The following is an 8,578-nucleotide window of genomic DNA, read 5'->3' on the forward strand; positions in this document are numbered from 1 at the left end:
ATTTGTGGTTTGTTTACCTGGAAACTTTATTTCTGACACAGAGAAGAGAAAATGAAAGAAAAGGCTGGGGTCATGGCAGCTCCGGGTAAACTTGAAAGCTGGAGGTTTACGGGGCTCTGCGGGGTGTGGGGGGTCGGTGGGGGGGGGGGGGGGGGGGCGGGGGGGGGCGGGGGAGGGTGGGGGGGGGCGGGGCGGAGGTCGGGGAGAGGGTGTCTGGGGCAGCTGGGGCGCCTCTGCGCCTCTGTCAGCGCTGCCGACCCTCTGTCCGGGACCACCCCGTCCACGCCCGTGTCCGCGCCGCGCTCTCCCCAGGACCCCGCCGCGAGCGCTCGGAGGAACCACGTCCGAGCCCAGGACGCCCCGCACCGCAGCTCCCCCGACCGCAGGCGCCTCTGCCCCGGGGGCACCGGGGACTCCTGGGGTCCCGGGGGAGCGACGAGGACGCGGAGGGGGCTTGGGCGCCCCCAAACCCCGACCCAACCCCGCGCCCTCCGGGACGGACCCACCTGGGGCGGCCGCGGCAGCGCCCTCGTCGCGCTGGTTAAACTCGAAGAGAAACTCGAAGTCGAACTCCTGGTCCTCCAGCCCCGTCATGGCGGGTCGGGCCGGGGCCGGGGCCGGGGTCGCGGCGGCCCGGGGTTCGGTTCTCCCGGCGCTGCCCGCGCGTCCTCCGCGTAACGTGACCCCCCCCCCCCCCCCCGTCCCCGCCCCGCCCCCGCCCCCCCGGGCGTTTCCGGGTTTACATAAACAACCGGCTCGCGGCCGCCGGCTTCCGAGTTTTAAATAAACTCCCCGGGCCGAGCGCAGGCCGAGGGCTCGCGTCCCCCCTCGCCCCTCGCGCGCGCGCGACCCCAGGGGTCCCCGGCCTCGTGTGCCCTGGGGGTCCCGGTCCGGCGCAGGCTCCTCCCGAGCCGGGGGTGGGGGCGTCGGGACCCCACGGTTCCCCGGGCACGAGTGGCACCAGGTCCCTAAGGCTACGCCCCGGGCGACCGAATGTTTAAAAAAGTTTTAAAAGAGAAGTTTTCAATCGGGGCCTCCTCGGGAAAGCGGCTGCACCTGCGACCCCCGAGCGCCACGTGCGCGCTCTGCGGAGCCCCGGGAGGGGGGAGGTCCCAGCCCGAGGCCGCCAACGCTGGGAACCCTGATTTCAGCCCGACGGCGCCGGGAAGCGCAGGGATTCCCGCTGGGTTCGTGGCGCGCCCCTCGGCCTGCAACCCCCTGCGGGGGCCCGGCCCCCACCGGCCTCTCCTGCGAGTCCCAGCCTACAAACACCCGCCCTGCGTGCCTCCGCCCCGCGGGGAACCCGCCGGTCCTTCTAGAGGCACCTCCAAAGATGACTTTCTTGAGCGGGGCGGGGGGAAGGAGGGTTCGGGTCCCATCCCAGGCGGCCCGAAGCTTGTGTGCGGCGGGGATCAGGAAGGCCGGGCTGCTTAGCTGGGGGCCGCCTGGGCCTACCTCTCCCGCCGCGTGTCCTAACTCTCCCCGAGGTCTGGGCACCACAGACACCAGATATCTGGAATAGCAGGAGGACGGAGGGAGGCTGAGGGTGGAGGGGTGCGCGTGTCAAGGCTGGCAACCCCAAAGCTCCTCGGAGCGCTCCCTCTGGCCTGCCCCGCTGGCACTGCCTTTTCCAGAGGCGAGAAACCCGCCAGTCCCAGGGTGGCCCCTGGGCTTCTCCTGAGACCCTTTCACTGGCTGGTTTTCTGCAGTGATTAGCCATGTTCGGTGTGGCCTGATTTAGTTTCTAATAATACTTCTGATTTTGGTATGGATGTTGGAGCGTTGTTTTGTTTTAGTTTGCTGTTTTTGCTGACCTTGGGCAAGTGGAAGTTCTGTTTTCTGTTGAGAAGCCACAACGTTTCATTTTTTTCTCTTTTCATTGTACAGGTTTTTTTGTTTGTTTGAGACAAAGTCTCGCTCTGTCACCCAGACTGCAGTGCAGTGGCACAATCTCTGCTCACTGCAACCTCGACCTCCCAGGTTCAAACGATTCTCCTGCCTCGGCCTCCCGAGTAGCTGAGACTACAGGCGCCGCCACCACGCTCAGCTAATTTTTGTATTTTTAGTAGAGACGGGGTTTCACCATGTTGACCACGATGGTCTCGATCTCTTGACCTTGTGATCTGCTTGCCTCGGCCTCCCAAAGTGCTGGGATTACAGGCATGAGCCGCGGCACCCGGCCTGTACATTTTTTTTAAAACTCCAGCCACCTTTTTACCCCCACCATAAAATTATACACAAATGACAGCCCTTATCATCTGTTTAGACTAAAACTTTTTGCTAAACTGTCCCGCCTGCTGGTGGCCCCAGGCCGAGGGCCCTGCAGGGATGAGGCTCACTGCGCCTCTGTCCTAGGACTGCACTGGTCTCCATCCCAGAGAAGGGGTCGGTGGCACAGCTCCCCTGCTGCTCCTAGGGGTCACCCTGCCACCACCGCCCCCGGCCCCCCCTCCCCGCCCCCTTCCCCCCTAGTGCTGGGCTTCTTTCCTGCAAATGCCTCAGAGCTATTGGTCCAGATTCAAAGCTGCCGGCTCCACAGACACTGGGTGTCTCCATGGAAGTGTTTAGCTTGGACGCATCCTCCCAGAGGTTGAGGATGTCTGCGGAGGCAGAGGCCCGGCTGGGTGTGATGAAGCGGGGTGCCAGCGCCGTGCCATTTTCTAATCTGAGCTGGGAAACAACGCCGTGAAGTGGCAGAGAACAGGGTGAGCTTTGTTTGGTCCCAGCCCGTGGGGCATTCTGTCTGGAGCGGCTTCTGACTGGGTGGCTACCTACAGGCCTGTACTTCTCTGCATTCTCCACGAGGAAGCAAGCCCGGGGCCTTCAGGAACCAGGAGGCCTAATGAGCTTCCACCCAGATGGTCCCGAAACCCGACGGTCGCAGGGGAGGCGCCCCGGTCCTCAGATGGGCCGAGAGTGGCCTCGTGGGGCCTACTCAGAAGGACTCAGAGCTTTCCCCGGTGGTCTTGGGGATGGCCGGTGTGGAAACCACGCGTTCTCCCATGTCACCGGCCTGTGTGTGTCAAGGACTAGATCACACTTTCCGGCTGGCCCAGTTCTGCAGCCCTCATAAAATACACCCATGTCGGCCGGGGCGTCACTGCCCGGCGCACTGCCTTGGAGCAGGGACCTTTACGAGTTGATTTTCTCCAGTAGGAAACACGAAAAATAGCCACTGCCCCGTCGTGTTTTTTCCTTGTGTAAAAGAAAATGGCTCCTTACTACAGGTCGGCCACAGGCTCTCCAGGTGCAGAGATCTGCACTTGGAAAGACCTGCGTTTCTAAAGGGAGTGATGAGAAACACTGCGGCGTGAGCGTCCCAGGATTTAAAACCGAAACTCCAACAACAACAACACAATTTTTAAAAACTCGACTGCTAGCAAGAGCACATTGTGTAAAACACTGACACGGAACATGACGTTTAAACACGTAAACATTTTCTAACATTGGGGTGAAATGGTGTCTACCTCCCGTCCCGTGAAGCGTCAGGGCACCGACCACACGGATCCCCCTCCGTGGAGCTCACGGCCCGTGCTCAACTCTAAGACCAGCGAGTTCTCCAGAGCTGCTGGAGCCGGGTTCTCAAGCAAGCCCCGCAGTTATTAGTGTCGCGCAGGGAGCGGCAGCGCTCGGAAGGACGTCTGCCCTCATGAAACACATACGTCGGCAGGTGTGCTGCGCTCTTTAAATACATTACATACAGTGTTTCAGAGCTGGTAAGGAATGTGGAAAAGCGTCTCCCAACTTCCATTAGCATTTGCAATCCCTAATCCCTAACTCGGGCGCTCACACCTCTCCAAGTGTATTTTCAAAGCCACCTGCAGGAGCCCACCCGGCACCGCCAGGGGTGTGGGGCGGGGACCGGCTAAGTTGGGGGGATGGAATGTGAGGCTCTAGCGCCCCCGACACCAGGTTTCAGGGACCCACACTGTGCCGTCTTTTTTTCCCTATAAAGAAGCAGCTCGAAACTTGGCGGTTCCTTTTCAAACTCGCCTGAAATATCTTCTCTGGCTGGAACTCCTGCCTATAGGATTTCAAAAGGGCTTAAATTCGGGCTGTGCCGCGGCCGCGCTTTGGGTCTTCTGGTCCTGCAGGTCCAGGCGCCGGCGTGACGGGCTCGGCCCTGGGGCGTTCCGGGGCGCTGCGCGGGGAGACGCCGCCACCAGCTCGCGGGGGGTTGGGGGGCGCAGAACCCCCAAACCGCGCTCTTGGCGCCACAGGGTGGCCCTGCCTCGCTCGGGAAGACACGGGGCATCCTTCACGCCCGAGGAAGCCTCCCTTCCTCCCTCCCACGTGCCCTCTGCGGTCCTGACGGCCCAGCCTCGCCCGTCCCCAAATCGCGGGCCTGCAAGCCGCTTCCTCGGCGGGACCCGCAGCGGCCTCTGCTCGCGCCCTCAGCGCTGGGACAGAGGAGACACCTATTGGCAGAAGGCGCGCTCGGAACCGGGCTGCCGGGAGCTGGGGGGACGCCGTTCGCGGTCCGCGCCGCTCCCCTCCCTGGGCGCACAGACCCAGCCGACCTCGCCCTCGGGCCGGGACCCCTCCGTGCGGGCGACGGGGGCAGGGGCGGGGGCACGTCCCGGGCCGTGGGGGGCGCGGGGGTCCGGGGACGGCGGCCGCGCTGGGCTTACCTTCCTCTGCCGACTTCATGGTGCCGCCGGCGCGCGGCGCGGGCCCCAAAGTTTCTCCGCTCCCGAAGACCGCAGCCGCAGGGCCAAGTGGAAACTTGGAAGGGACTGGAAAGCTGGTGCTTGGCATCCGCGCGGCGGCGGCGGGGAGCGGAGCAGCGGGCGGAGGCACGGGAGGAGCGGGCGCCCCGTGCCGCCCGGGTCGGGTCTCCGGGAAGGCAGCCCTCGCCCCGGGCTCAGCGCCGCGCGCCCCGGAGGAAAGTCATCGAGGGGCGTGTGCGCGCGTGGCGGGGCCCGGCCTCGGCCCTGGGACCTGCGCGGTGGCTCCGGACCCTGCCCGCGCCCCGGTGCCCGTGCCCGGCCGCAGGGATCTGGCGCGGCGACTCTGCCGGCGAGTTCGGAGCCTCTGAGTCTCGCTCTGACGCAGGGCCGCGCTCTGCCTCCTGCCTTTTTAAAGCTGGAAAACACCTCCCCCGCCTCCCCGCCGGCCCGGCGGCTCCCGCGCCCCCTCCCTGCCGTGACATCACGCCCCTGCTGCCCGGGCCCGCGCGGGGCCCCGGGGACGAGTCGCAGAGCGCCCGCCCCTCCCCGCGCCGCGGCAGCCGCTTGCCCGGGGGCAGGGGCGCACGGGGAGGGGCGCGCGCGGGGAGGGGCGCGCGCGGGGAGGGGGGCGCACGGGAAGGGGACGGGGGCGCAGGGGCGGGAACAGGGACTCCGGGGGCAGGGCAGGGGGGCGCTGGGGCTGGCGGGGGAAACGGGGCCAACGGGCCAGACGGGACGCCTGAGTCCACGCGGTGTCCGGAGAGAGCCCGGCCCTGCTGGAAAAGGGGCGGGGGGCGGGGAGGGGTGCCGAGAAAGCCCGGCATGCTGAAGTCATTATGTAAAATCGCAGGCTTCCCCCGCTGTGGAAATTTGGAAAAGCGCTTCACTGGCAGGCCCTAGAAAGGAAATTCCCATCCCGCTAAATTGCTAACAGATTGCGTGGCCGTCCCGGGCGTCGAGTTATTGTCATTTTTATTCTGTAAATATCTGCGCGACCCAGGCGGCCTGTGGCAGGGGCCGGCGTGGGGAGGCCGAGGGACGCGCTCACCTGCCCTAGCTGCCCCGAGGGCGGGCGTTTTATGGGCGCGACTGGGAGGCTTCTGACGGGGGGAGGCCCCCGGCAACTCACACTTTCCTCTGTCGCGTCTCCCTGCGTCTCCTCGGCTCAGCTCAGCTGCCAACACTGCACCGCGTTTTCTCGTTGGCTTTGGATGGAGGGGGCTGGAGGTGAAAGTGTCTGGTGTGTAGAAATCATAAATCGATTGCACGACACCCTTATGTGATTTAAACTAAACCCAAAGGCTAAACTCGTGTCTGCTGCAGGGCCCAGGAGGTGCACAGACCCCCAGGGATCACTGTGCCCCGTGGGTGCCCCCCACAAGCGCCTCGTCCCTGCCGGGGGAGGTGGTCGGGCGCTGCAGAACCCGCGAAGGTGCGCGGTCGGAGCCCGTCCATCCCACGTCCCAAGGCCTGGCTCCATTCGGCCGCCCCGACTCAGCACAAATGGAACCCCCGCTTTTCCACCGCAGGCCTCGGCCTGGAGAGACGCGCCCGGATTAGCGGGGTGGTGGCCGCCTCGCCCCTGCGGCGTCGGGGCCATATCCAGGGGTCTCTACCTGCGGGGCCCCTCCCGCGCCGAGCCAGGCCTGGCACGCGCCCCAGAGCACCGGGCGCTGGGAGGGGAGGAGGGGGCCGCGGGAGGACGCCCAGGCCAGTGGACGGGGGTCTGGGGGGCTCCAGCGAGGCCGCGCCCCCACGCCCCTCCCTCTCCCCTCCCCTCCGCGAGTGTCCCCAGGCCTGGGGCCAGGATTTGGCCGGGAGAGTTTCCGTCCCCCACCCCCCGCCCCTCTTCTCCCCACCTCCAGGACGGGGCGGGCGGAGACTCGCCAGGAGGAGGGAATCCCGAGGCCAGGTCTGGCGGGGCGCGCCCAGTCGGTCACGTGGGAGACTGAGCCCCCCGACCCCAGCTGCGGGCCTCGAGCCCGGGACCGACCTGGCGAGGCTGCCCTTGGCTACTGAGGGGCCGGGGCCGGGGCGGGGGCGGCTCTTCCTCCTCCTCCCGCCCCTCCCCTTCCTCCGCTGCCTCCTCCTCCTTCTTCAATAAATAATTTTTTCACCCCATGCAGAAAAGCTCCCTTTTCCTGTCTGCTCTCAAAGCCCTCCTTATCCCCCCGCCCGGGTGACGGAATCCCGGGTCTGTTTCCCTCTGTTTAATGCCGTTGCCGGGACCACGGTGGCCGCGCGCCAGGCGCAGGGAGTTCCGGAGGCGGCGGCCCAGAGCGCGGCCAGCTCGCCCGGCCTGTGCGCCCCGGCCCGGCCTCTGCGGCCACCGCGGGCCCCGGCTCTGCTCCCCGCGCGCCCTGCGCCCCTTTCCTCTTCCTCCTGCCTCCTGGCAGGTTTGTTTATAGCCGCTACTAGGGGAGACGTTACACGGGTTTTATTTTAGGATTGGTGATGACTAACAAAGTTAAAAGGAGCTTAGGACAGAAAACAAAACTATTTTTAGATGACTGTTGTTTCTATGGATTATTGGGGCAAATACACCCCAGAAGCTTACCGTTTTAAAAGCCCATTGGGGTGCCAAATCCCTTCTCCTGGAGCGCGCTTGGCTGTTCATCCACCCCGTCCAATATTTTCTAGAGCTTGGGTGGTCACTGTTGCTGGGGCTTCCTGGCCTCATGTGTGAGCACCGGGGCTATGGAGACGCCATCCTGGCAGATGCAGGCGTCTCCAGCACCGGCCGGGCCCGAGCTGCCCCGAAGTTCAACACTCCATCCCGTCCCGTCTTCGGAGGGCCGGTGCCACCTGCCCCGCGTGGGGCTTTCCATCCTCAGCGGTGCTCCGCACACGCGGTGCCGCCTGGGGCTCCCTGGCAGGTGCGCCGGCCAGGGGCAGGTGCGCCCACCCTTTCCTCCCCCGACCGAACCGCAGGCCGGATGCTACTTCCTGCTCGGGAAAATCACTTAATACAACTGTAGTTCACTGCGAATGTCCTGTTCCTGCAGTTTTGCATTCTGGCCCACAGCGGTGGTCACTTGAGAGCTTCTCCCATCAGGGGCCTTCAAGGGTCTGACTCAACTCAGAATCCACCCCCTTCTTCCTGAGGCACCTTCCAACCAACAGGGAAGGGCCCCCACCATGTCCAGAGACTCTTGAGACCATCTGGAGAAATGGGCATTTATTTAGCCAGGGTCTGGAGACTAGGATTAAATTAGCAAACCAGAATTGTAGAAAAGGCTATTCACTTTTAAGTAAACTGCCTAAGTAAACTGCCGAGATTTTTTTTTTTTAAGTCAGTGTGAGTGAACCTCACAGCCATGGTTGGAGCTGAGAAAGAAAGATTTCCCTTTAGTTACCCACCTGTGTCAGCACCTTCTGACTTGCCTTCTAAAGTCTGGGGTGTTCCTGGGATCCATAAATTTGGGGTTCAGAGTTTCTACACCATGCTGGTACTTGTGAAACATCTCTTTGGCCACGCCCCTTCCCTGGAGCCTTGCTGAGGACATCACAGGTTTCCCTGTCTAAACTCAGCCTGAACGCCCACCTCAGGGACTACCACCATGTCTAAAAACTCAGATCACCAACGGATCAGTCAACTTTCCTACCCTAGATGTGTGTCCAGGGCATGAGGATCAAGGCCAAACGGCCCTTCAGGCCACGTCCCCTCCTGGACTGGCCAAGAAGGAACTTCCTCACCTAAAAGCCACTCCCAGTCATGCTCACCCCCTCCAGGACTTTGGAGTCATCTCCCCAGCGCCATTCAGTCAATCCCCAAGTGCTTGCTGGACCCCAGTCCCCTCTCCTCCCGCTGCCCAGGATCCTGACGGATTATTTTCCTGCTCTGTCATGCAGGCTGGAGTGCAGTGGCATGAACACGGCTCACTGCAGCCCCAACTTCCTGGGCCCAA

At 63.9% G+C, this 8,578-nt stretch overlaps 1 long non-coding RNA gene across 2 annotated transcripts; it reads right to left on the bottom strand.

The window, feature by feature from the left end:
* Positions 1 to 3,358: 3,358 nt before the first annotated feature.
* On the bottom strand, positions 3,359 to 6,695 carry LOC116418638. 2 transcript variants are annotated; one of them, XR_004228739.1, is made up of 3 exons: positions 6,530 to 6,695; positions 4,632 to 5,891; positions 3,359 to 4,141 (listed from the first exon to the last, which is right to left on the bottom strand). It is a non-coding gene; the product is annotated as an uncharacterized LOC116418638 (long non-coding RNA). The 2 variants fall into 2 exon arrangements; XR_004228738.1 differs by having other exon boundaries at positions 3,359 to 5,891.
* Between the last annotated feature and the right edge of the window lie 1,883 nt (positions 6,696 to 8,578).

The sequence above is a fragment of the Piliocolobus tephrosceles genome, unplaced genomic scaffold, assembly GCF_002776525.5.
Source record: "Piliocolobus tephrosceles isolate RC106 unplaced genomic scaffold, ASM277652v3 unscaffolded_26913, whole genome shotgun sequence".
Lineage (NCBI taxonomy): Eukaryota > Metazoa > Chordata > Mammalia > Primates > Cercopithecidae > Piliocolobus > Piliocolobus tephrosceles.